The following is a 27,892-nucleotide window of genomic DNA, read 5'->3' on the forward strand; positions in this document are numbered from 1 at the left end:
ACCCTCAGGAAGTGTGGGAGTTCCAGATAAACAAAGTACGTTCCAGCGAAGGTAAGGATGGGTAAGCAACATGAGACCTGCCCTATTAGAGAAGGTGAGAATGAGCTGAGGGCAGCCAGCCTCTGGCAGGGGGATCCTTGACCTGGACCGTTCCTCTGCATGACCAGCCCGCACTTAGCTTCCTCCTTAACGACTCTCTTGGCCACTCTCACACTCAGGTATCACTGATTTCCTAGAACCATAGCAAATGTTTCGTCTGGTTAAGACTGAACAGATGGGCTCTAGAATGATAATGCTAATTGGTGACCTTATGAGACAGGAGCTTCATCTCATACCCCTTCTGTCTTCGAGCCTACTGATTACCAAGTGCTTCCTATCGCTTTGTCTAAAATCCAAATGATAGGCTGCACATGACATTGCTGCCTCCCAGCTGACCTCACTCACATTCTACCTCTCTCCCCTGTGCTCACTGTGCTCCACAGACACTGACCTTCCTTCAGTCCCTCAAACAAACCACATTGGGCCCACCCCAGGACCTTTGTAAGTGCTGTGCCCTTTGCCCAACATCCCCTGCCAGCTCATTGGTCAGGTGGCAGCTCATTCATCTCCTCACCACAGAGGTACATACCAACCTCTCCATCATCTCCTGGACACCCATTACTCTCTATTATACCACCCTGGTAGCACATGGGGCCCATCATTATCTAGAATAATGGCATCTATTTACTTATTTATTCTCTGCTTATTGCCCTCAGCTAAGTTGTAGATTCTGTGGAAGCACCAGCCTTGTCTATTCTGTTAACCTCTGTAACTCCAACTCTTGGAAAAGTGTCTGGTGCATAACTGACTCTCAGGGAAGATCTATCAAATGAATAATTTAAGAACAGGTATTTATGTGATGATATTATATGTTCTCCAGATGAGTTAATATATGTAAAATACTCAAAAGAGTGCCTGGAATATAGAAACCACAACGTGTCATATTTTATCATTATTTCCACATTTTGTTTTGGTTCTTATTAGTTTCCATACCTGTCTCAGGCACCCAGTTATAGCTTTTTTCTATCCTCCCATTACCAATCCTATTTTCCTATCCCTCCGTCTACACATGTGACTATATATATGCTGAAGATAACACACTGTCTCAAGGATTTCTGATATTAATGGATGGGCTGATGAGCATATATGGGATCACTACTTTTTTTCAGTGGTCCTAATATCACAATGGGGTATTATCACACCTTACAGATCAGGTCTTTCCTTAAAAGTCAGTGCTAAAGGGCACCTGGTGGCTCAGTGGTTGAGCCTCTGCCTTTGGCTCAGGTCATGATCCCAGGGCCCTGGGATCGAGTCCGGTATCAGACTCCCTGCATGGATCCTGCTTCTTCCTCTGCCTGTGTCTCTGTCTCTAGATAAATAAATCTGAAAAAAAAAAAAAAAAAGTCAACACTAAAGACCCAGCTTTGGCAAAAGTCTAATACTTATCTAAATCCATGTCCACTGAAACTAAGCTTCTGTAGGAAAACAAACTACGTAACATTTTTTCTTTCCTCAGCCCAGTCCAAGCTTGCTCTGTGCTGCACCCTGTCCTCTCCCCTGGGTAGCTTGTGGCCTCTTTACATGATCTTCCCGAGCTATCCCATTGAAATTCACTCTCTGAAAATGAATTTTTCTATCAGTTCACTTACTCTCTAGTAAGAGTTTTGGACAAAGTGCAACATCTGTAGAATACTTGTCTCTCATATCTCATTTTTTAAATTACAAAATGAGAGGAAGTCACTGGGAAAGAAATTTTGAGAATCTGTGAACATAACAGGGCAGAAAATATGTGGGAGGAACAAGGGGGAAATGTCTGATTTCTGAACCAGTTGTCACTGACCCATACCACAGATTAGGAAAGCCAACTTTGGTCCACATTTCCTCAGGTGTCCTTAGGTTCTGAATCTCTCTCTGAGACAATATCTTTGGATAGAATTCTTCCTCAGGGATAGCTGAATGTACTATTTAAAATAATAGTAACTGTACTCATCAGATGTGATGGCATCCCATTGTTTATAGCCCTTTTGTCAATATGCGGAAGGAATGACTACAAATTCAAAAGATCCTAAGATATTTTTAGCCTGTCCCGAACAGAATGCATTTTCTCCCTGCTTATATTCAGAGATAATATTTAACAAGCCTATTTAGGAGCAGTTTTTCCCTTTACTGTGTACCCATCTGTTCTGCATATAAATTTGGCTTCTACCTCCACATTATTAAAGTGTGAAGCAATGCTGTGCATGACTTTAACACGTGAGAGGTTTCACCGTGGAATTTTCTAGTAGGTGGAGTTGTCCTTTTTTTTAAGATTGTATGTATTTATTTGAGAGAGAGAAAGAGTGAGTAAGGCAAAGAACAAGGTGAGGGAGGAACAGAGGGAGAAGGAAAAGCAGCAGGCTCCCCACTGAGCAGGGAGCCCAATGTGGGGCTTGATCCCAGAACCTTGGGATCATGACTTGAGCTGAAGGCAGATGCTTAACTGACTGAGCCATCCAGGCACACTTAAGTGGAGTTGTCTGTTTCAACTCTCTAGCACATTCTCTGATTATAGGTTGAACACAGAATCTAGGATTGAGGCCAAGTATCTTGTAAACTTAGATTTGTCAACAAATGCACACAACTCCCTCTCCTCTCCACGTATGTTTTATCAAGATGGGTGAAACCCCTTGCCAGGTAGGTCCTGGCCCTCACTAGGAAAGGTGCTAGAACAAATAAAGACGGGTGAACCTAACCTATAATGCTGACTCTTGGGGTAGGTAAACTGGAGAATAAAAATCATTTATATCCACTAGTCATCCTTCTTCTTTAAATTACAGGAGAGAAAGGACTTCAACACAAATTCTTGCGTTCATTATGAAGATCACACAATCCTATCACAGGAGGTTGGAGATCATTGAAATCTTCTCAGCTGTAGATGCCAGGCATGCTGTCACTTCTCCAGGGTCATCTGCTTTAGACTCCAAACCAAGTTCCTGCCTCCTTGAGTTCAGAGTCCTTCAAAAGCCAAATATTCTTAGAGTCTTTACTGCAGAGAATATATATATATATATATATAGTTAGCCAATGCCACCTCTGCAGATCATGAAGTGAAATGGAAAGTTAGAACACTCTCTACAATACTCAGGCAATTCAGGTAAGACGAGAGGATTCTTTTCACTCTAACTGATCAAGAAAAGTCACCTCATGTGAACCCAAACTAAGAAAATGTAATACTGGTGACTTTTATGTTTATTTATCTCGCTATTTATAAGGAAGGTAGTACACTTCAAGAAAGGTATTCCAGAATGTGAAATCTAAAAAATAATCGGTTCCATTCTCTCATGGACATATTGACAGAAGAAATATCTGCCTTTGTAGCCTTCATATCCCTTTTGCATTAGTTTAGTTCTAGCAAAAGGGAACATTTCCAGTTTCCACCTGCAGTACAGAATGCCTTCCTTGGATGTTCGTGCTGCCAAGTGTCTGTTGGTGTTGATAGGGCTCAAGAATTAAGACCAAGTGGCCGACCCCAATGAAGATGAAAACTGCACACACACTGGGAAGCTCTTACTTGCCATCAGCAGGATTCCCTTTCCTGGGCTATAGATGCCATGAGCTACACATAAGTGTGGAGACCACACTAGCTAAAGCCAAGGGAAGGCAGGCTTGGTTGCCTTCATGATGATTTCCACTGCCCCCATGAGAGGTCTTAGGAGCTGCTACCTCAACACTGGTCTCCAGAAAGTTGCTTTGTTCTCTTTTCCATCCTTTTCGCCCCTTCTCAGAAGTACATCCTCTTCCAGGCTAGAGGTTAAAGAAGAGATTGCCAGCAGCAACAGGCTATGTCCTCATTAGAGGTGGTCTTCACTTGGGGTTTTGATATAGAAATCCAGAAAAAAGCAGTTCCCAAGTTCAGCTTTTGTCTGACTAGGTCCCTCTCTAGAAATTCATATTCTCTTCATTCAACCAATTCTCTATTTCCTGAGTCTAAGTCACCCATCCTTAGGTCATTGAGTAGCATGGTTCTTTGCCTAGCCTAGGGAGAATCATACCTTCTAGTGATACCTTTATTCATCCACTCACTCAACAATTATTTTCAAACAATCATACTCTTTGTTAAGCACAAGAAAAAATGAGGTCCCTGTCCCTCTCTGTAGGAGACAGGGAGCCAATAATCAAGGACAAACACTAATATGGTACATATTCTATATTATAGATTCTATACATATGATATTACATATTATATTTCATGTGTAAGCTAATTATATATATACATACAATACACATATATGTTTACCCTACAAAATTTCATGCATATGCATGCCTGTATATGTACAATATTAATGACGTGCACTTTAAGAAGAATTTTTACAATTCCATGAGAAAAAATAAGGAAACCTCTTATACTGAGAGTGAGGAAAAGAAGAAGACATTTCATCTAAGTCTCATGGATTGAGCAGAAGAGAAAGGCAGATGACAATCCAGGAAGAGGGGACAATATGCACACGGCTCCTGAGGAAGAAGCCAGTACCTGAGCTAGTTTCTGACTTTAATCAAGTTCACCATTTCTCCTCCTCCTGCATTTCTCCATATTCTTCCCTTCTTTCCTCATACCTGGCTGTCTTGGCATCTTTTCTGGCCTTTCCTTGAGTATTGATCTAGATCTGTTGGCTCCTTTGAGTCTAAGGACTCTTGAAAATGTTTTCCAGCCATGAGCTCCTTATATTAGCCTGGTCCCTTGAAAAGTCCAGGCATTTCCAACTTAGGGATATTCAAGAAGAAATATTTTGCAGAGAAACTTTTCTTAGTAAACGGTCCTCTGAATGCAAAACAGGTAAGAGGTCTGGTCTTGTCCAAGGACAAAGCTTCCTTACACACATCATTGTGTGCAGATGAAACTCATTTCAAAAGGCCATAAAAAGACAATTCTTTGGAACTGCCCAATATAGAGATATTGAAAAAACCCAAACACATGAATATAAACAGATTGGTGGCTTTCCTTTTTTTCTTTTTTTTTTTTTTCTTTCTTAAGTAAAAGCAAACTTCAACTAAGAAAATTTTCCTCCAAGTTTCTTAATTTGGAAACCTATGGAATGAAATTCCAAAAAGATCATCGGAGTCTGTGAACATTCTAAAATTATATGCAGAAGCTTTCCCTAAGTCTGTATAATCATTTTTCTCGGAAGTAGAGGTCTGAAGTTTTCACTATATGTTCTCAAAGTGGTCCGTTGGTTTCTGTGAAAACCTTATACTTAAATGAAAGAAAAAATTGTTGTTCTGCATGCAGAGACTTTGGCCCTTGTCCTTCCCTCATGCACACCCCTCACGGATCCCCAAAGGGGTCCCATGAAATCTCTGGGCTCTACAGAGCACGGTTCCAAAACTTTTGCTCTAAGAACCACCTAAATAAAATCCTAAACTCTAGAGTTCTGAGCTATTTGTTGCCCACAGACACTCCCTTCAACATCTGTGGATGGCATGTAACAGGCCTGCCAGAATGAGAAACTTATAAAGAAGTTAGGAGATGACTAACATCTACTAATAACTTTGGGACTTTTGCTCAGTGCTTTGTCTAGAAGCAGTCTTGTTCCATTCAGGAAAACAGGTTAAATGTATCCCCCAGACATCTCTCTTAAAGTTAACCACACTAGCAGAAATTAGTGGATCTTCTAAGTTAATAATATCTAAATATTTAACCTCTCTTAGAATTAAAAGAAAGAAGCTCTTTTATAGTCAAATACAAATTTTACTTTGGTCCTAAATATACAGAAGATAAAATATGAACATAATGGAAAAACATAGGATAATGTTGGTCAAGTTGATACTAGCCAAGTGATAAGAAAGATCAATGATAATTTTGATCATTTTAAATATCCAATATATCCATCTAAGAATATTTTGAGGTGCAAGGCATATGCAAAATGGTGGTACCAGTCTGAGTTAGGTACTTTAAGGAATCTGTGAGAAGGCTAGAGAATAAGAGTTGGAGGGAACCTAGGAAGGCAAAGAGCAGCCATGATCCAGTCACCAGAACTATCTCTTTAGGACATGCTCAGAGGTTTCAGAGACAACGGACACTCACTGACACCACCACTCCACCAAAAGGCCCTCCAGTCCATAGAGCTGGCTACTAGTGTCTGTAGCTGTGGCCATGAATAGTCTCTAATAACCCTGGTCCTTGTATCAGTCCCCAAAAATGTCTAGAGATTCAGTATCTGACCCCATCAACTTCCACTCATCCTGGAATTTCTTCCAAAATAGGAAGGCATTGAGATAATGAGCAGTTTAATTCTTTTTCTTCTGAATGTCCTTGGCAATATAAGAAAATGTGAGTGAGAATATAGATGTGGTGAGAAAAAGAACATTTTATGATCTTCAAATGGCACCAGGAAGCAGCTATAAGTGAGTTAAATACTTTGTTAAGTGCCAAGGTTAAAGGTAAAACGTTTGGAAGTATCACTGAGCCTGAGCCAGGCCTTAGAGGGGAGGCCAGCTAGAGCCAAGATGATGTTTTATTCATGGTTTTTAGTATCTAAAAACAGATTCATGGCTTTCTTTTTTTTTTCTTTTTTAAGTAAAAGCAAACTTCAACTAAGAAAGTTTTCCTCCAAGTTTCTTAATTTGGGAACCTATGGAATGAAGTTCCAAAAGTATCATCATCAGAGTCTGTGAACATCCTAAAATTATATGCAGAAGCTTTCCTATGTCTGTATAATCATTTTTCTGGGAAGTAGTACCTAGCTCAGAGGAGATGCTTCTACATCTTACTTGATTTTATTAGTAATAGAATAAGCTACTTTTGACCAAATATCAACTAATTTTCTTCTTTTTCCATCATCTCCTCACAGAAGATCATTTGTGGGATTTCTCTTTCTTGTAAATATTGTGAATCAAGCCTCAGAAGCCCCAGGTGGATAGGTCAGGGATCAGGAGCTCCATTTTCCAATAAATGCATCCAAGAATTAAGCAACAGCACCCTTAACATTTTAAAAATCGTGGAATACCATTCAGCTTTACAAGAGAAGAAAACTCTGCTATTGGCAACAAAGTGGATGAATCTGGAGGATATTAGGCTAAATGAAATAAGTAAGATGAAGAAAAATAAATACTGCATGATTTTATTATATATGGAATCCAAAAGAGCCAAACTCATAGAAGCAGAGAGTAGAATAGTCATTGCCAGGGGCTTGGGGGAGGGGGAAAGGGGTTCAAAGTCTCAGTTCTGGAGAGCTAATGTACAGCTGTGTGACTATAGTTAGCAATACTGTATTGTATACTTGAGATTTGCTAAGAAAGTAAATCTTGGATGTTCTCACTACAAGAAAAAAAGAAATACTATGTGAGGTAATGAATATGCTTATCAACTTGATTGTGGCCATTATCTCTCACAATGTATATTTATATCAAAACATTAAATGTTACGCTTCACCTATATACAATTTTATTTGTCAATTATACATAAATAAGAATGGGGAGAATCTCTCTCACACACACACACAATCACACTAAATGTTAAACTGAGAAGGCAAAACTCACTGGATGATTAGCAGAGAAACCTCATGGGGAGTATGACATTTTGGTGTTAGATGATTCACATGATGCACATTAAGAGCTTGAAGTGGAAAAATATTAAACCAGCAGGTCTGTCAGTCCTTCCATACTTGTTGCCAATATTTACTTCAGTTCCGGTAACACAGTAGGCTTGGGTATTTTTCTTTTCAGCAGATTGAGGAATATGAGTAACATCTGTGGCCTGTGTTGGATACTTGTGGAACCAAAGCTCAGAAATGTCAGCCAAAAATGAATAAGAGTTGGAGGAGACTGGTTGGAGGGGACTGGTTGCTGGACAATCTCAAATTCCAGCTCATCTGAGACTCATCATAGACATGAAGCAAAGGCCATGACCTTCTACCCCTCCTAATTTTCAGAGGATGGACAAAGCACCTAGTGTAATATCACACCCTCGGCTATCAAAGCACAGAAAAAATAAATATTTTTGCTGGGGAAGAGAATTAAACTTATGAAAATAGTTAATAGCATAAAATATCTTGTGAGGACTGTAGGCAGCTGCAATTGCTTTGGTGCCTTTATTTCTGCATCATGGAGCCATGTTGAAGGAGATGGGCTCAGATTCAAAGCAGAGTAGAATTATTTCTGGTAGCAGCCACAAGGGGTGTTGCTCTCCTTGAGGACAGGATGGGAGAGGAGGAAATGCCAGCCCCAGAAAGACTGTGCTGAGATGGAGAACTAGGTGGACACATCACTTGAGAGTATAGGGGGTGAAAGAAGTTCTCAAAGTCTATTCTCCAAAAGTGGCATCTTCAAAACAACTTTGTTTGGATACCATACTGCATGGTTGTTGTCGGAGCTATGATGAACAATAGTGTGCAAAAGACAGAGAAAAGATTCTGAGACCCACAGAGAAGGTAGAGATAAGGTCCCTTATCTCTGAACCTAGTTTTCACCAGTCCCAGCTCTCCCTAGTGCTCTCCCAGCTCCCAATACAGTAAAGGTGAAAAAGACAGAGTAGACCATTATAACACAATGTGGCCACCCTACTCATCTGGAGTGGAGTACCTGAGGTGGAGAGATGAGTAAGGATCAGGGATTAAGAGTAGACCTTTAGAATTAGGGGTAACATAGACAAGACTTTGGGATGCCTGGGTGGCTCAGCGGTTGAACGTTCGTCTCAGGTCCTGATGCTGGGTCTGGGGATCAAGTCCTACATCAGGCTCCCTGTGAGGAGCCTACTTCTCCCTCTGCATCACTCTCTGTGTCTCTCATGAATAAATAAATAAAATCTTTTATATATATATATATATATATATATATATATATATATATATATATATTAACATAGACACGACTTAAATGATGTATAAAAGTTAGGACACTCAAATTCTATTAATTAAGCAGATCCCTACAAGCAGATTGGAATTAGCCTGTGGGCCAAAGGAACTTATACCGGTTGGGCTGTCCCTGTGGCTATTTCCCAAACTTGAGAAGGCCAGATATATTTATATCTATATATTTATAGAAGCAGAACTCAGTTCTGCCATTCCTGGGGCATCAGAGCAAATGAACTTAGAATTTACCACCCATATATTTTGTTGATAAGCAATGGCTTTGCAAGGAACTATCTCTGAGTTTTCTGCCTTCCTGGGAAATATTGCAAATGTAGACCATCTTATAGAAAGGACGAAGATCAAAATATTTTTAAATATGCTACAGAGAAAGTGAATTTACTGAGGCAACAAAGGGCGAAGGTGTTAGAAAAACTTACAGCTTTAACAGTAGACTGTATGACTCAACAATGAAAATGTGGTGTTGGCATGATCTTAACAGGTCTTTGGGCAACATAGTTAAAAAACCAAATTGTGGATGTTGAAGCTGAGTCCTGTGTGTTCAGGAGGTCCCCATGATGGTGGTTCTAAGTAAATGCTGGTTTCATCAAAGTGTTTCTGAGATTATTAACAAAAAATTTCAGAAATCTGTTACCAATTTTTCTGGGACAATCTGATTTCAAACTTTTATTGGAGTCTGCCTTCCACCAATCATTTTGTGTCTCTGAGCCCCAATTTCCTTGTCATAAACTAAAAAGTATTAACTAAATTCTCACAAACACACCATTCCTCTTTTAATACTCATTTAAAAAATCAATTACATACATAATACATGAACATGTTTTCTTTGTCAAAGAAATAAAACATCATAAACTAAACTCCACTTCATCACTTTCAAACCCAGTTTTCTGCTTGTCTCTTCTCATCACCATGATTAGCTTGCCAATTTTGTGAATGTTCTTACTTACAGATATTCGCTTATGAGAAATATATAGCCCTGTTTTGTTTGTGCTTTCCACATTAGTTGTACTCTATTAAACACATCATTCTGTGATTTGTTTCTCATTCATTCCACAATACACATGAAGCTCTTCAGTGCATACAGGCCTACCTCATTCCATACTGTGGAGGCACCATCATGCTTTTTAGTCAGACCTGCATTAATGAACATTCATTTTGTTTTACTGAACATCTTTGAAAATGCTTCCTTGTGCACACATGAAAATGTATGCTGGAGTAGAGAGTGAATTTTTTGGGTCCTGGATATGAATCTTTTACATTTCAGTAAATGCCAAAGTAGCCACACCAGTTCATGAGAGTTCCTTATTTTCATGGAGAAGATTCTTGCTGATTTCAAACCTTAAAAACTTTTGCCACCCAAACAGATGGAAAGTAGCATCTCATGGTGTGATCTTGATTACCAGTTACATTGAACTCCTTTTCACATATTACCTCTTTGATTTCAACTTATATATAGTGCCCACTTGCAGCTTACTGTGTGTGATCGCAGAAATATCTGAGTTTAAATACCATCTCTGGTATTTCCTGCTCTGTCAAGTCACTGAATCCCTCTGCTCACAGTTTCTTCAGCTGGAAGAAGAAGAGGAAGAGGAGGAAGAGGGAAGAGGAGCAGGAGGAGGAGGAAAGATGCTTGATCTGTCTTCATCAGCAACAAAACTTGACAGTACACTTCTTGAACACTGTCCTAGGGCCTAGCTTGTTAAGGGCTATGCAACTACATCAAGTGTAGTGTGATAGGAGGAGCAGAATCACTAGGAATAGCATAATATAATGGATTTATTATGGGAAATTGACCTTCCACAATTCTGGGTGGTGATAATTCAGAGCAGCTAAGGTGCTGTGTGTGGCACTAGCCCTACAGTTGTCAGGCAGCTGGGAAAGAAAGATGCAGGGGAAGAGAGTGAGGAGCAAGGACAAATTGAAATCCCTGACGTTGAGCTGGAACCCATGAAGGCGAGCTAAAACCCACATTGGGATTTAGCTCTCTCCAAAAATTCCAATTAAATGATAGGACTCTGAGGTCTTCCATCTCAGAGTGAAATACACACTTGGCCCAGACGTTGAAGAAGCAGAGGATAATCCAGTGGACCCGGAGAAGCTACCCGGACAAGGCAGATGCGCAGGCACCTGTGAGCTGCAGCAGGGCCAGAGCTCGGCCCAAGCTTCGGGGGTGAAAAGAACACTGCTACTTCCGCTTCCCACATCTTGTGGCCCTGCTGACCTGGAACTATGCAGGGGAAGGAATCTGGGAAGCATAGTCCCCCTCAGTGAAACACCCGCCACCAACCCAGGACAGCAGCACCGCGAACCAATGACAAGCGTGAAATGTGTTCGTTGCAGACTCGTTGTGGAAATGTTTGATCTCTGCACAACCTGGTCATGCCACGTGACAGGCTGTGTCTTTCTACACTTGTCCACGGAGGGTAAGATCAAGGGAGAGAGGTGGTCACCATGTCTTACAGGTAAAGGGAAAAATAAGATTTTGGAAGGGAGAAGGCTGATGACAGAGGCCAAAATAAAATCGAGGGATCTGTGTGCTTCTTTGCCAGGAGACAGAAGAAGAAAGAACTCCCTTCCATGTAGATCCCAGCCACACATGAGTGCCTGAAGAACCCCAACTGCATGGATTCTCCCTACTGCCAAGTGAAGTGCATCTTTGTCTTTTGGAACAGACCTGTTTTACAGGAAAAGAATGAAAAGCAAGGACCATATAAGTACTACACTAATTATGAGCTGGAATGTGTCAGCCAGAAATGAATTACAAGCTGGCCAGGGCCTGCAAACTATAGTTAGATATTTAATAATGTTCAGGCATGCAGCTGCGAGTACTTCTGGATGTTTGCCACCTTTTATTATGGTGGCGCCTGGCAACACACTCGTAGTTAAGGCTCTGTCAGCCTTTCCATTAGAAACTCCATCTTTTCAGGACTCTCTAAATCTCCTTTTTAAATTACATAAATTAGAAACTTGTATGTAGCTTGTCCAAAATGAGAATGTGTTGTGGTGGTTGTCGCTGTTATTGTTCTGTTTTTCAGATTTGAAGAACCTCAATCTGGTTCTTCCATTTACTGTACCATAAAAAGAAAGAGCAAAGTTAATAGATACATTGTCGATTTCGTTCCAATTTTTCCTGCAGAAATGACCTGTTCTTTCCTTTCCCTGTCTGAAGCCATACTGAAAAAGGAAACCATACTGAAAAAGGAAAAATATACTATAAGCAATGTATTTTGCCTAAAAATGAAATCTGTAAGGTTTCATTAAGCAAAACAAAACAAAGCTAAAGATGGAGAAATGCACCTCTCCATTTCTTAGTTTCATATGAGCTTATTAATCTGGCAACACAAAAGAAATCAGGGAGCAGTTTTATGCTTCAATATATACTTTTAAGAAGCAATCTCTCATTAGGAAAATTGCATACATAGTTCAGGAATACTGGATTAAACAGGAAAGCCTGCAGTGGTTTCTCAGTTCTGATTGTAAGGCACATTATAGATTTAATAGCAACTATGCAGAAAAAAGGAAGAGAGGAAAGAAGGAAGGAAGGTCTCACCCCCATAGATATACACTGGGGTTAAGATGCATCCCAATTTCAGAAGAAGAAAAAATATATATATAATATATTATATATTATATATTTATAATAATATTATTATATTTATATATAATTATTTATATATAAAATATATATGCAATAAATGTGTGTGTATAGATATGAAAAAAAGTGTCTTAGAATAAGGAAATAGGGCATACAGCTTGTTATCATTTACAAAACACTTGCTACCAAATTTTGCCACATCATTCTTCTCTGTCTAGATGAAATATCAGACAGATCCCATAACTTTTCTAGTGATTTTTTCATGTATCAAAAAGCCAGTTAAATGTAAAATCAAACTTCCATAATCTTATGCAATCTAAAATTGCTTACCTCCACTTGGGTCTGAACCAGCTTGGATGTCTACAAAGGTGGGAGGGATAGGATGAGCTTCTCTGTGATTTTTTTTTAAACCTTGCTCTTTCTCTTCTCCTCTCCCCCCTCTGCTTTCTTGGAGAAGCTTGGAGTGAGATACAGATTAAGAAAGAAAGATAGAGGTCTTATCAGATTGATCTTACAGCCAGTTCCCCCAAGACAGTTCCAGCTTACTTTGGGAACTCCTAGTCATGCCTGTTGTCTGCGATATTTCTATGAAGTGTTTGTTACCACAAGTTATATGAAATTCATGAGGAGGGGTCTGATAGACTCTCTACCCTCTACTTTCTGCCTTGGCTTTGTCTGATAGCATGAGAGAACCAGGGAAAGAAGACAGAGTTCCCCATTAACGTGTGGTTAAATCTGAATGATGAGCACAGTGATAGACCCTCCCTATACCTGACCTTTTTCAGATACAAAGTGACATTTCCTTTATGGGGACAGCATACAGGACATAATTAAGGATGCCCCCATTGGTATCTTGGTATACCGGGCATCTGAGCTGTAGTCCATGACATAAATTACACTACAGCCCTCAACATGTTGAAAATCATGAGACTACCAAATGGGAAGATCAGTGGAAAAGCTAAAATTTATAAGCTGCTAGCATGTGAACTATGCATGAGAAACAAGGGCTGAGAAACCTTGCTAGGTAGAAGGTAGTTTGAAAGCTAAGTTTTCTTCTGTATTACACAGTACAAGTCAAAAACTATTTACTTTATTCCTATATTGTTGATAACAAGAGCCAAATTTCTCACTGTTGCAGACAGAAATGAAAGATAAGAGAAGGGAGAGACTAGAATGAACTTATTTGTTGGATTGGAATCAAGGTATGAACTCACGAACTCAGTGTGAACTCATATATGCAGTTAGATAGATAAAGATATAGAAATGTAAATCTGTTTGTGTATATACATTTCCTAGTTCTGTCCACTGAACGAGCCTAGGATCAATAACTATCTACTAACAGTCTGAGCACACCCAGCACCAGATCTTGGTTTCTATATACCAAATTCTCCAGTAAAAGGAATCAGAGCTCTTTGGAGGAAAAGACTGATCCTAGAGCTGGGCCAGGAAAAATACAAGATAAACCTGGAAGATCTTATGGTGCCATTAGTGAAGGGGGTGCTATTCACTAGCTGGGAGCCAGCACACAAGTATAACCCAGGCAGTCACCTTTCCTACGCCCCTCTTATCCTGTGGCATCCAGCCATTCATGCTGGCTTCCTCGTGGCTGGCCCAGGAAGCACACACATTTGCACCCTCAGAGAGAGTGCAGATTCCTCCTGCCGCAGCCCCATCTCCTTTCTGTCATTATGGCAGCTTCAGACAGCCTGTAAATTTTTTTCAGGTATAAATCAAGTAATGGTCCCAAACCTTCAAACTATAAAGGGTAAGAGTCAAGCTTCCTAGATGGTCCTATTGAGTAAATCAAGTTTCAAACCCCAAATTCAAACGGTAGGAGTCATTTTTCTAGATGGTTCTCATGAGTGTCTCCTCACTTGGTGTACTTCCTGCCTTCACTGTGGGTGGACATTTCTCCCACCCTGTCAACAACTCTCACCGAAGAACTCCTCCCAGCTGAGTTCAGTCCTCTAGCTTTCCCTCATACTGAAGCTGACTGCCTAAACGGTTAGCATGCTCCAGGGAGCTGATTTGATTCCAATTGCTTTTGGTTTGGGGGGCCTTTAAGGACACCGAATCAGCAAGAAAAGTTTCCCTTAACACCATAACCTCTGCTCAGCTAAATCCTGTCACAGTCATGTCAGGCAGGTAGATGAGTCCTAGTATCTTGTTTAAAAGTGAGAAAATGTGTGCCTTATGCAAAATCATACAGCTTGTAAGGGACAGCCAAGATGAGATATCAACTCTTCTGACACTTAACAAACTTCTTATTTTCTCACTAATCACATTTTCTCACTAACAAAACAATTGAAATTTCCAATTTCATAAATATGAAGGGTGGGGTCAGTCAGCTGTTGACAAAATGAGCAAGAAAGCATCCTGCATTCAAGTATAATTAAGTCTATTTTCAAATTGTGCAGATTTATGGTGCGTTTTTCTCTCCCACTAACAATTGTCCTATCATTCAGAACATTTCCTAACTATCCTACAACCAAACCTACCAGGGTGGCAACTTCAACTATAAACCAAAGAGAAACAAATAGAAAACAAAACAATCTTCTGCCCCTCTCTCTCAATCCAAATAATTAAACCCCACATACTCGTGTTCTCTATTCCAACACTATTTTTATTAGTGTGGGTCACCTTCAATGTTCTAAGAGCATTCTAGACCAAGGGTAGGATGGCAATGGTGTCACTTAGCCATCCATATGCCAACACAAGCAGGACCCCTAAGAAGTTGCCACAAATGCCCCTTCCCATGGCACGAGGATGGGCACCCATTCTAAGCATACACCTCAACTAGTTCAAGGTGAACTTTCCTCTGGGCTTGGAAGAAAACTGAGCTCTGACCAGTTATCCCAGGAAGTCCTCCCATGGGCTATTGACTTAGACCATGAATACAAAATGAGGCCGAATCTATGAAGTAGGTGTGGAGGACAAAGACAGCCATTCCCCCTCTATAAAATCAGAGCAATGGAGGCTCTGTAGATTCTCTCAGAGCATCTCAAAGAGATTCTTCTCTGCCTTCAAGCCGAGGTGAGGACCCAACACGGCATTCTAAAAAAGAAGCCTGACACATCGAAGCAAAGTGTAGAGAGGGGGAAGCTGACCCTATCTGTGTAAGAGGGCTCTCTTCTCAGAAAGATGGTTCAGAACCCTATGTCTTCTCTGCACATCTCTTTTGCAAGAATTTTCACCTGTATTTTCTCAAACTCTTCCCTTTCTGCCCACTTTCCATGCTCCAAGACATCACCTAATTCAGATTCTCTTCATCTCTTCTATACCATGCATTCTCAGCGTGACCTACCCTAAGGGGAGTAAAAATTGGATTTGGAGGAGATGGGAAAATCTTTCTTAAAAGTCTCTTTTTATGTTTAAAACACAAATATACATAAGATACAGACTTATATATAACTTATCTGAATTTAAAATGTCATGGAGTTGGCAATTAGAAGGAAAGATGTTTAAGAAGACTTCTTAGGAGAGTGATAAGGAAAAAAAGGATGAGAAACACCAGTATGCATTGAAACAGAAGTATCCTGGGGCAACTGGGTGGCTCAGTGGTTAAGCATCTGCCTTTGGCTCAGGTCGTGATCCCAGGGTCCTGGGATTGAGTCCTGCATCAGTCTCCCCACAGGGAACCTGCTTCTCCCTCTGCCTATGCCTCAGCCTCTTTCTCTGTGTCTCTCATAAATAGATAAGTAAAATCTTAAAAAAAGAAAAAAAAAAAGGAAGCATCCTGACTGGCTTCCACTTCATTCTCCCTTTCAGCTGCCCAACCCTACCTCCCTCCTCCTTTCCAGTGCATTTTACACTTCCCTCACTAAAGGTGCTTCTAGAAGCACTAGTCAAGCCTTGTTTTATGAGGCTCAACTTCTCAGTCTTATATCTTCCTGCTTTAGAACTCAACCCTTATCTCTAGTCAACCTTTTGGTTCCTCCCATACTTTGGATCATGCTGCATCTTCTCCATGCTCTCTTGTACCAACCCTGCCTTTGAAAGAACTATAAATCATTCAGTGCTCAGCCCAAGTACTAACCCCTTTATGAAATCCCTCCAGGACAGCCCCAATGAAATTTGTTCTTTCCTTTCTCTGACATTCTGTAGTACTTTGTGCATTCCTACCATAATCCTTGATGATGTTGCAAGAGTCTGTTATGTGCTTGTTTTAGCCATACATGAGACCACTCCGTGTAAAGTTAGGCTTCCTGAGGACAGAAATGATTAATTGATTACCCCTGAACCTGGTACCCTTGAACCTGGCCAGAATGACCACCTATATACTTTATTTTTTGTTAAGACTTTATTTATTTGAGAGAGAGAAGGAGACAGAGTATGAGCCGGGGCAGGGGCAGAGGCAGAGGGATAAGCAGACTTTCTGTTGAGCCAGGAACCTGACACAGAGCTTAATCCCAGGATGCCAGGATCATGACCTGAGCCAAAGTTAGATGCTTAACTAACTGAGCCACCCATGTGTCCCATCCATCTGTACATTTTAATTGCTCAGAACTTATGAGTAGAAGTAATGAAATTGAAACTACAAACATTAACACTGAAGCAATAGTCATAGTTTCAAAATACAAAGTGAGCAGGAGTAAGAACTAGAATTTTGTAGTGACTTTAAAATAATTACAGGGACACCTGGGTGGCTCAGGGGTTGAGCATCTGCCTTTGGCTCAGGGCATGATCCTGGGGTCCTGAGATCGAGTCCGGCATTGGAGTCCCCACAGGGAGCCTGCCTCTCCCTCTGCCTGTGTCTCTGCCTCTCTCCGTGTGTGTCTCTCATGAATAAATAAATAAAATATTTTTTAAAAAATAAATAAATAATAAAATAATGACATAAATAATCATATAAGTTTAATAACTCTGAGCTCAAGAGAGCAAGAATTGTTACCATCAACCAAGTTGGTTATCATGTTGACGATGATACACACCATCTTCAATTCATACAGCAATCTGGGCTGTGGTGAGGGGCGGTTGGAGGGAGTCATTTGAATTTTAAGGAAGAAGAAACTCAACCTCAAACTAATGAAAAGCAGAACTGGAATCTAAAACTGAGTGTAACTGACTGTAAAAGGCCAAAGTTCTTCCTTCCATACTGTAATTCCTCTGTAGAGAAGCCAGTTCTGTATGGCGGTGGTCAGTTCAGAGGAGCAAGCCATCTTTGGTGGAGTCAGTATAAAGAAGAGCCTTAAAGCTCAGGTTCTAGAATCAGAGGGGCTGAGTTTAATTCCCAGGGCTGCGACACCTTAGCTGTGTGGGACTTTGGATTCTGAACCTTGTTTTTCTCATCCACAAAATGGCAATAATGGATAAAGCACTTCTGGAATTTCTAGGGCAGGATCCATTTCCTTGTCTTTTCCAGTTTCCAGAGACTGTTCGTATTCCTTGGTTTATGGCCTCTTCATCTTTCAAAGCCAGAAAAAATGGGAATCCTTCTCATATGACATCAGTCTAACCTCTTTATTGTCACATTGCCTCCTCCAGGTCTCTTCTGCTTCACTTTTCCACATTCAGGCACCCCTGTGATTACATTGGGTTTGCCCAAATAATCCAAGATAACTTCCCTATTGTAAACCTTAGTTCTATCTTCCATGTGACCTAACATAGTCACGGGTTCTAGGGATTAAGACATGACCATCTTCGTGGGGCCATTATTCCGCCCACCAGACTGTTCTACTAATTAAAAAGAAGAGTGGCTAGTAAGGAGTTGTAGGCAGAGCCAAAGGAGCTAAGAGAAGGAAACTGCATCCTTGACAATGACATATGGAGAAAATCTAGAGCTCTGGCTAACAATAAAATGTATATGATGCTATTATCTCAAATCATGAGCCTTTTGAATGGAAGATGGTCAGCCAGAGTTCTGAATTACAACTTAACGTGCTAATTGTGTTAACTTCAACATAGCATATACCCTCTCTGGGGTTCAGCTTTCCCTTTTGTCAAATGGAGGTGACATAAGCACGGGGAGATTGTGTGGCATAAATAGGGCAAGGTGTATCACCTTATAAGGTAGTGACTTACTAATAACAACAAGGATATACGGTGTACTTAATACCAAGTGCTATGGTAAGAGCTTTAACATTAGCTCTTGAATTATCACAACAACCCAAGGAGGCAGTACTTATTAATTTACCCATTTTACAGAAAAGGAAACAGAGCCAGAAAGGCTAAGTAACTTGTCCAGTTGATGTATAGTAAACCCAGGACTGGACCACAGTTTTATGTTACCCCAAAAATCTCTACTCTGAACAACTATATAGAATATAAATGTAAGCTATAAAAACTAGTTTGGGAGTAATTCATTCTCTCACTAAAAAGCAAAAACAAAAACAAAAGTTCTGAACCCATACCCTGTGTCACAATTACTGGAAACCCATTGTTCCAGCTAACCACCCTGCTAGAGAGAGCCTCATATATTAACCACCTTTAGGGTTCTGCCAAATGAGGGAATGTGAGGCTTGAGTGCTGTTTGCTTCTGAAAAGTCACAAGTTTCCATCTCCAGAAGCCCTTGCCTCAGATACACTCCCCTCTCCCACACAGATTTTTACCCAGGACAGACATGTTATTTCTATTCTAGACTGAATCCATTTTGCCTTCTCCTGAGAAAGCTCACTGTATTGTTTTCCAGAGCATTCTGTTCAAACAACAGACAAGCCAAAAATTCTTTCTGTTCTCCACTAAACAGACATTATAAAGCTTTCCCTGCATGCACAAGGTCCTTTTCATGTCTCTAGCAAATTATTTGCATGTGTTGTCTACCAGACCAACTGACTCTACTGAAAGCCCACCCTTCCTCATGCCTAGGATGACCTCTCACCCAAAAGGTCAGTGCCCAAAAGGCAGCATGAGCCAACTGTGCTGTGTGTTCCATTACCCATGAGATTATGAATAATTGTGGGTAATTACTGAAGCAAATGAGTTATAGCTAATTACTAATGTGGTCTTAATCCCAGTAACAAGTGAAAGCAAAAATGCTCACTGACATTTCATTCTATACTATAATGAATACAGTTTGCAGTTATAGTTGATGCCAAAACATGCACTGTTATGAACAGAGTCTGAAATCCCAAGGGAATTAGATAGCCGAGTGTTTAAATGTGTAGGATTTTTCTTTCCCCACTTCTGATTTGCTATCAGGTATTTTTTAGGGCAACTCAACTTCCTTTTTACCCTAGGCAATTGCATGGGCTTTCTGCTAAAGTTTGCAAGTGGTACTAGGAGTCACCCTACTCTAGAATCTGCTAAAAATGCTGTATTATGAGAATTTAAGGCATCATTTGTAAAGATAAAATGAAACAATGGACTTTAAAGTTCTTTGGAAAGATAAAAGTACAATGTAATTATAAGGTGTCATTATTATGCCCTTATAACTATGATCTATAATGCCCCATAAAAAATAGAATTTGCTGATTATTGCATATAATGTCAGCGATAACCAATACATGCCTGGATAATTGTAAAATGTAGCCTTTTTTGAACAAGTAATCCGAGAGTATTTCCTCTCATTCTCTAAATCCATATTTTAATTGCTCTGATTTGGGGATGCTTCCAACTTCTTAGGAGAGAGTTAGCTTTGAGACTGAACACAGATAGCAATAAGAACACGGAACATTACATAGAGCAAAGCCAAGACTAAAATCCAGCTCTTCCGATAAGTAGCTAAATGCCCCTGGGCAAAGCATGTAATCACTTTGAGTTATAGCTTTCACATCCTCTAAAAATGGGACTGATAACTTATATTTAAGAAGGCTGCAGGGATGAAGTGAAACAAGAAGGACAAAACACTTTGGAATGCTAAATTCCTGTGAAATCAAGACTTCTGTGAGCAGCAGAATATTGTTATTCCGAACACCATCAATAGCTTCGTCATGAAATGAGGACAATTATCTTCTTTTCCTGTCAAAACTGCTTTAACACCATGTTTCTGCATTTAAGAGTTTTGGCAAGAGTGAAGGTTTTGTTTGAGCTGCAAACCCATTTGAAAGAAATGAAATTGTTATCAATTGTCCTCTGATTTGAGCCCAAAGAAAGGATGATTTAGGGATTTGCACATCTCCAAATGTTGTTGAATTTGGTTTGCAGCCTATACCACCTCTTTTCATCTAGAGGTTTCTCTGCATTGTGAAATAAGTGCTATTCTCTAGAGAGACAATGGCCTCCACCAAACAAGGCATTTCCAAAAAGCATCCCTCCATCTTAATCTTTTGCAAAAGGAATCTTGGCCCCTAAGCCTAGATCAATTTAGAGGAAACAAATGGAGGTTACACATGCAATTCCTAACCTATCCCTCCTTGCATTTCGTATCTTAACAGAATCCAGATATTGGTGGACTCTCTTATTCCTAATGTACATAACTAAAAGCAAAGCTGGATGCAGGTAAATTTACAAAGTATACACTCACTCAGCCAGTGAATATTTACAGAAGGCCTGTGTATGCATAGCACATTCTGGGTTCTGGAGACTCAGCAGTGAACGAGACAGACATTTGTCTTTTATTCTAGCAGAGCATGAACAATTGGGAATAAATCAATAAACACGAAAATGTCAGGCTGTAACAAATCCTTTCCAAATCGTTGGCATAAGGCCATATGATGGAAGCAACTGGTTGACCAGGCAGTCCATTCTGAGATGAGATGACGCTATAAGCTGAAATTTTGATGACAGGAGGCTCATGGACACAAACACCCTCTTGGGGTGCTTTCCCCACCTTTCCACAGCTTCTTTCCTTCCCTGCTTCCTCTGCTATAGATCAAGGATCCTATGGGAAAGCAGCCTGCTCAGCCCGGGCTTTCCACCGAGCTGGCCATCTTCTTGGCTTCTTGATTAATTCCCTTAACAGACTCAAAAAGGGCTCTATCCTTTGGGCTTGACCTTGATCCTAAGGGTTGGACAATCTCAGACCAGTGCCACAATTGTTGGTATTATGAAATCTATTCTACTCACGGAGCTTGTAAATAACAACCACGACAACAACCAATATTAATTAGGTGCTTCCTCCATGTCAAAATCCAATAGATCAAAGCAAAGGAACAATGGCCATAGCGATCATCAGAGACCCTAGGACCAGGGGCCTTTGTCATGTTGCTGGGCTACAGGAACTGCAGGAATTCTGTGCACCCAAGGGAGAGTGACAAAGTGCCAAGATCAACTGGTATCTGCCTTACATCAACTAGCCGTGAGGGATTAAGCTAGATTCATTTTTATTTAAAATACACATATACATATAATATTTCATATATATTTTTATATAAAATTATATATATTTACCTATGCAAAATATATACTATAATACATTTAAATATATGAAATATTACTAGCTCTTGAGTGCTTTGAATCAGACCAGTGTGATGCAGTCATTCTCTAGTTCAATAAACTTTCAATGATTTCCTACTTCCCACACTGTGGGGAATAAACAGGTGATGGACAGGCCTGCCAGTGTTTCAAGCAGGGGTGGGGGAGAACTCACACTGCGTTATGAAGATAAATTCCCCATTAAAAATCCCAGGTTGCCAGGACCCTTTGAAAAAAATCAGAAGTTCTGGCATCTTTGGGTCCCTATTTATACATGGCATCAGCAGCTGGAATTGAATTATTAATTGTCCACGAATTTCTAGGAACAGCAATTTCATTAACTGTCAGTTTCACATCATTTTCTAATTTCCATTTTGGTTTCTTCTTTGATTCATGAGTTTTCAGAGTGCATTTTAAAATTTCTCAACCTATACTGTGTCTTCAGGTTATCTTTTTTGTTACAAATTCTAGCTTAATTGCCTTCTGTTACACGATGTGGTCTAAATGACACTCATTTTAATTTTTGTTGAGGATCGCCTTACGTCTAAAAATAAGGTTGATGTTCATAGATCCTCTGTATGTTCTGCAATTACTGGGGAAAGTGTTCCATATATGTCCATTAGATTCTGTTAATCTATATACTTACTGAGCATTTATCTGCCTTATCTGTAAATATCTGAGGGAGTAGTTTGAAAATCTCCCACTATGATGGTTGTTCTGTGTATTTTATAATTTCGTCAACTTTTGAATCTTTTTCAGTAGGTGTTATATAATGATCTCAAAATGTCTTTTGTCTTAAAATCAGCTTTTATCTAATATTAACCTGGCTATTCCAGTTGTCTTGAGTTTGTATATGTCTGTCATAATTTTTCCCACTCATTTGTATTCAACCTTTCATATCTTTTTACACAGACTTATAAATAGTCCATATCTGAATCATGTGCTACATCGATATTTATCTATTATAAATAGTCTGTATCTGAATGTGCTGCATCGATGTTTGTTGGCTTGTTCATCCAGTGTGACAGTATTTGTCTTTTAACTATAAATTATGGTCTACTAATATTTGTTTTGATTAATGATGCACTTGGATTAATTTTTACCACCTTGTTCTGTATTTTCTCTTTGTCCAAAGCTTTTTAGTTTTGTCTTGCCTTCCTGACTTGCCTTCTTTTGGCTTCAGTGTTGGGTTTTTTTCCTCCCTTTTCACTTTATGCCTTTTCTGATTTGAAACTTACACTTTGGTTGTCTCTTCTGTTAGTGGTATCCTAGATGCATAGATGACTATGCATATTTAACTTTAAAAAGTAGAAGTGGATCAACATTTTACCTTCAATTTAAACAATATATGGATAACCTTAGAGTTCTTCAACATTGATCACATACTTTCTGACTTTCATGTCATGTATCTGAGGATTCTATTTCCACACTGATGTTATATACCCATAAATTAGATTGTTAATATAGTCAGTGTTTGTTTATATTTACCAAGAAACACATCATATTATTTACTTCCATTTCTTTTTGTATTTCGGGTGCGCCTCCTTGCTCATTTTTCTGCTTATTTCTCATTTCTTTCTGAAATATATTTTTTAGCCTTTCATTAATGAAGAACTGTTGGTAGTAACCTGCTTCAGGGTATCGGTTTTGGTTTTGGTTTGCTTGTTTGTTTTTGTCTAAAAATGTCTTTATTTTGGCCTCATTCTTAAAAGATAGTTTCACTAGATATTCAATTTTATCTTTAATTGTTTCTATTGACATTTTTTTTTAGAGCCAATATCCCTGGGGATGAAATGGCAGAGAAGCCTGAAGACACATCTCTGCTGGCATCTATGTTTACCACCTAACTTATTACCTAAAGTGATTCATAGGATGGGGCTGATGTCAGGACTTGTTAGACATTTGAAATCTTTGTATTGTTAAATGCATAGACAGTTAGTTGGGTGTCCTTTTTTCTTTCACCCACCATTTGTCTGGTAAATACACCAGGCTGCAGTAGTAAAACACACTTAAGCTGCTTTATGTCAGCAAACACAGAACAATAGCATCTTCTCAAGAGCATTGTCTTCAGATAGAACCACAGGACATTGTTGTAATCTTCAACAGTCTCTGCAGACAAGGAATACCCCCCGGAGTCAGCTGGCTTCCAGCTGCTTTAGATTATCACCCACCCTTCCTCCCACATTGAAATTGTTTTGTAATGAAGGTACAATGTCCTCACTCTTACTAATACAGAATTCCCTTTGTGCCCCTTCTTCCCCACCCCACCATAAACTTTACCTGTGATATATGCTCCATAAGTATTGGTTGAACTTAAAAAAATAAAGACCCAGCCTGTCTTAAGAGGGATTTCAATCTAACACAGAAAAAAGTCAGGAAATAACTATTGACCAGGAATACAGGCAGCCTTGACAGTGACCTAAAATTTGTTTAAAGAGTAATGAACTATTTCATTGATCTATTCCCTTCATCCTTGAGTGCAATTCTGTTGGGCTAGAAACTGAAATGGAGTTTTAGGTAATGAGCCCTAGGTTCTGAGGGCACAATTTTTAATGGGAAAATATTGTTGTATAAGGAAATTGATGCAGAGAACAATGATGAGGATAATAACTGCATGCTTACTGCATGCTAAGCCTGGTACACACCACTTTCTCTGTATTGTTTCATTTACTCCTTACAACAGAACAAAATGAGTATTATTATCTGGATTTTATAGTTTAGGAAACTGAGATTTAGAGAAAAATCTAAGTAATATCTACTTTCGCCACCACCACCACCACCCTCCTCCCCCAAAAAAAATAAGTTGGAGTGACGTTGGCATCCCTTATTTGAGACCAGTGGGCATTGTAACAGTCAATGTGATTTTGGAGGGATTTCAGTGACAAGACCCTCCCTCCTGACCACATATGCAGCCCATCAGATTTGTTCTCCCAGACCTTCCCATCTTTTGCAAAGTCACAGAGGTGACAATAATGGGGGTGGGGATGAGTTATGAAAATAACATCTTAAAGAGGAGCTCTGTGCTCTGAAATCCACACAACTTTCCTGGCTCCTTCTTAAGGCTTGCTGGATAGCTCTTTTTTTCTTCCTTCAATTTGGTTTGCCAGGCAGTATCCTTCCAACAAATACTCTTTCTTTTACCAGACTGAATAACAAATAACCACAAGTGGTAACTTCGTACTGAACAACACCATGAAAGAAGCATGGTTATCACCCAGAAATGAACATAGGAAGTGAGATTCCCATTTGTGATGGCAGAGGGTCAAAAATCAACCCCTACAAGCACTGATGAACCTGACCAAACCAGTGCCTGTGGCAATGGACAGAGCACGCATACAGCAGGTAGACTCTCAGGAACTGGGTGGTTCACTGTCCAGGGAGAAGGATGTGAAGACCACAAGTCTACAGGGTTGCTCCTGAATATACAGCATGAATTAAAACTACAGAATACATGCTCAAACCTTGAAATTCCCACTTCCAGCCAGCAAAGAAAAAAACATGGCTTCTCTGTGAATGCTAAAAGTGTTTATTACCATGTTTAGAGTTGACCTGATGGAAAACCAAAACCAAAAGATTGATGTGCTGTTGTTCGTTGAATCTGAATACGAGGCAAGTCCACAACCTTGCAAAGCCCCTCAGTGAGCATGGGGGCCTTGATCAGGAAAGGGTGGAATTCTCTCAACTGGAACGGTGACATCCAGAGGGAATGAAGAAACTGTAAAATCCCATGTGATTCGCATGAGAAAACAATGAAGTAGACCATATTTCACAGACCCAAAAATATTTTATAGAAGAGAAAAACTTACAGATCTCACACTGTAAGAGGCAGAGCCAGAATTCAATCCAAGAATGTCTGACCCAAAGTCCGAGCTCTAAACTAGGGTTCAGCAAACCGTTTCTATGAAGGGCTTTGCATGCCTTTTGCCAAGCAGGACTACACCCTGCCAGTGTGAGCAAAAGCAACTGCAGATAACACAGAAACAAATGGGTGTGGCTGAGCTCCAATAAAACTTCATTTGTGGACACTGACGTTTGAATTTGAGATGATTTTCACAGATTATAAAATATTACTTTGATTTCTAAAATAATTTTAAAATGTAAAAAATCATTCCTATCTCATGAGCCATACAAAAGCAAGCACTGCTGTAGTTTGCCACCACTCACTCCTAGCCATATTATGTCAGCAGAATTGAAACAGATCTTTGAAAATAGGTCCATGATTCCTTGCAAATATATCCAAGAAAGGCCCTTTCTATACAAACATAGCATGTGCTTCTTCTCTGGTTTCTGGGCAGTAGAATATCATGTTGTCAGAGATGGCCTCACACACTTCAAAACTGTCCATGTAGGCCACATGGTTGGCTGTCCAGAGGACAGAAAGTCAAGTATTCATTTCAAAAACAGAAAATCAAATAAAAGATCACATTAAAAAGAGGAGTTTGCATGTTTGAGAAAAATACCCATGCTGACATCAGGGCAGCTGAAATGAACTTTCAGCCAAGAAACCAAAATACAAAGAGCCAGGCATGTTTACTTTGCATCTCATAAAGGGTTTATGAGAACTTTAATATGGCTACTGAGTATACTTTTGGCTTGTTAGACGTTTTATTTTTTGACCAGGGAAAAAATTTTTAAATGAAGACCCCAATACATTAGTTTGGACGTCAGAGTCAAAGATACGTTTAAGTACTTGGGAGGATGCTTCTCTCTGACCTCTGTGTTCCCTGCTGCCATTCTGATCAACATCCATTTCTCTTTGGTCACAAAAACTCTGACATTAATCATATAAAGAAAGACTCGTTGTCTACTACGAATTCCACATCTGCTTTCAAGAAAGGCAGGGACAGCAGGAATGGGGTGGAGGCGGGGGTCAGAAGCATTCAGCCCGTGTACAGGCAGTATCTTACTGCCGTCTTCATAGAAGTAGTGGCTGAGAGTGTTGAACACTTTAGAGAGCCTGCACAAATCCCCCATGCTGAGGTTTAGCCCTCAGGTGTTACATGTTTGTGTCTTCCATCCCCAGGAAGGGCTGCCTTGGGATTTGAGAAAAGACACGAAACTGTGTCTAGAGAGGCAGAAAGGTCTTCCCTCCATCCTATCCTGTTTTTGCTTGATTTCCAAGATAGTCTGTGTTTTTAAAAGAATTATGAAGGCACATTCTGGTTGTTTGCTATTTGCTAATTTGTAGGGGGAAGAGCAGAGAGGAGTACACATGGATAGAATGCAGATAAAGGGTGTTGGTTGAGAAATAAAAATAGACAGGACTTCTTAAAATCAATTTGTTTCAAAAGGTTAGAGCTCTGAATTTGTAACAGGCATTTGTATGGTGGACACAGAGACAAGGGTTTTAAAAGCCCTTATCTTCAGAAAACTAATTAAATGGAGTAAAGTAGAATAAAATATGTACAATAAACAATAGTACTTTAAATCAAGACTGGAAGGAAATACTCCTTTAGTGGAGTAAAAGAAGCACAGGTGAGGGGCACCTGGGTGGCTCAGTTAATGAAGCATCCGCCTTTGGCTCAGGTCCTGAGTTCGAGCCCCATATCAGGTTTCCTGCTAAGCAGGGAGCCTGCTTCTCCCTCTCCCTCTGTCCCCCACTCATGCTCTCTCTGTCTCTCAAATAAATAAATAAAATCATAAAAGAAAATAAAAGCACAGATGAGCAAAAAGATCAGAAGTTCTCATCTTGCTTTTTATTTGTTGCATCTGAGATACTTACTCGAAGGACAAAATGACATGAGGGCCCTTCCTCCTTCCCTCTTCAATCCCAGAACCTCAAGATCCATGGCCCTGACCCACCCTTACAAGGGAAATAGACAATTACTGGGAACTTCATAAGGAACCAGACACAAAAAATGAAGTTTCGGGCTGGGCAGGGGTTGGTACATCTTGCTCCTTAGGCCAAACTGGGCCGCTGCCTATTTTTGTATGACCCATGGGGTAAGATCAGTTCTCACATCATTGAATGGGTGGGAAACAAGAAAATAAAAGGAATTAAATCCAATTTCAGTGTCCATAAGTAAGGCTTATTGGAACACAGACATGCCCATTCATTTATGAATTGTCTCCGCTGCTTTTCTTTTAAGATTTTATTTATTTATTTATTTGAGAGAGAGAGTG

At 39.8% G+C, this 27,892-nt stretch overlaps 1 long non-coding RNA gene across 1 annotated transcript; it reads left to right on the plus strand.

Annotated features, from left to right (window-relative positions):
- Positions 1-21,595: 21,595 nt before the first annotated feature.
- LOC144288005 (uncharacterized) lies at positions 21,596-25,787 on the plus strand. Its single transcript, XR_013355950.1, has 3 exons — positions 21,596-21,653; positions 23,541-23,975; positions 24,914-25,787. It is a non-coding gene; the product is annotated as an uncharacterized LOC144288005 (long non-coding RNA).
- The last annotated feature ends 2,105 nt before the right edge of the window (positions 25,788-27,892 follow it).

Source organism: Canis aureus, chromosome 1 (assembly GCF_053574225.1).
Source record: "Canis aureus isolate CA01 chromosome 1, VMU_Caureus_v.1.0, whole genome shotgun sequence".
In the NCBI taxonomy this organism is placed as follows: Eukaryota; Metazoa; Chordata; class Mammalia; order Carnivora; family Canidae; genus Canis; species Canis aureus.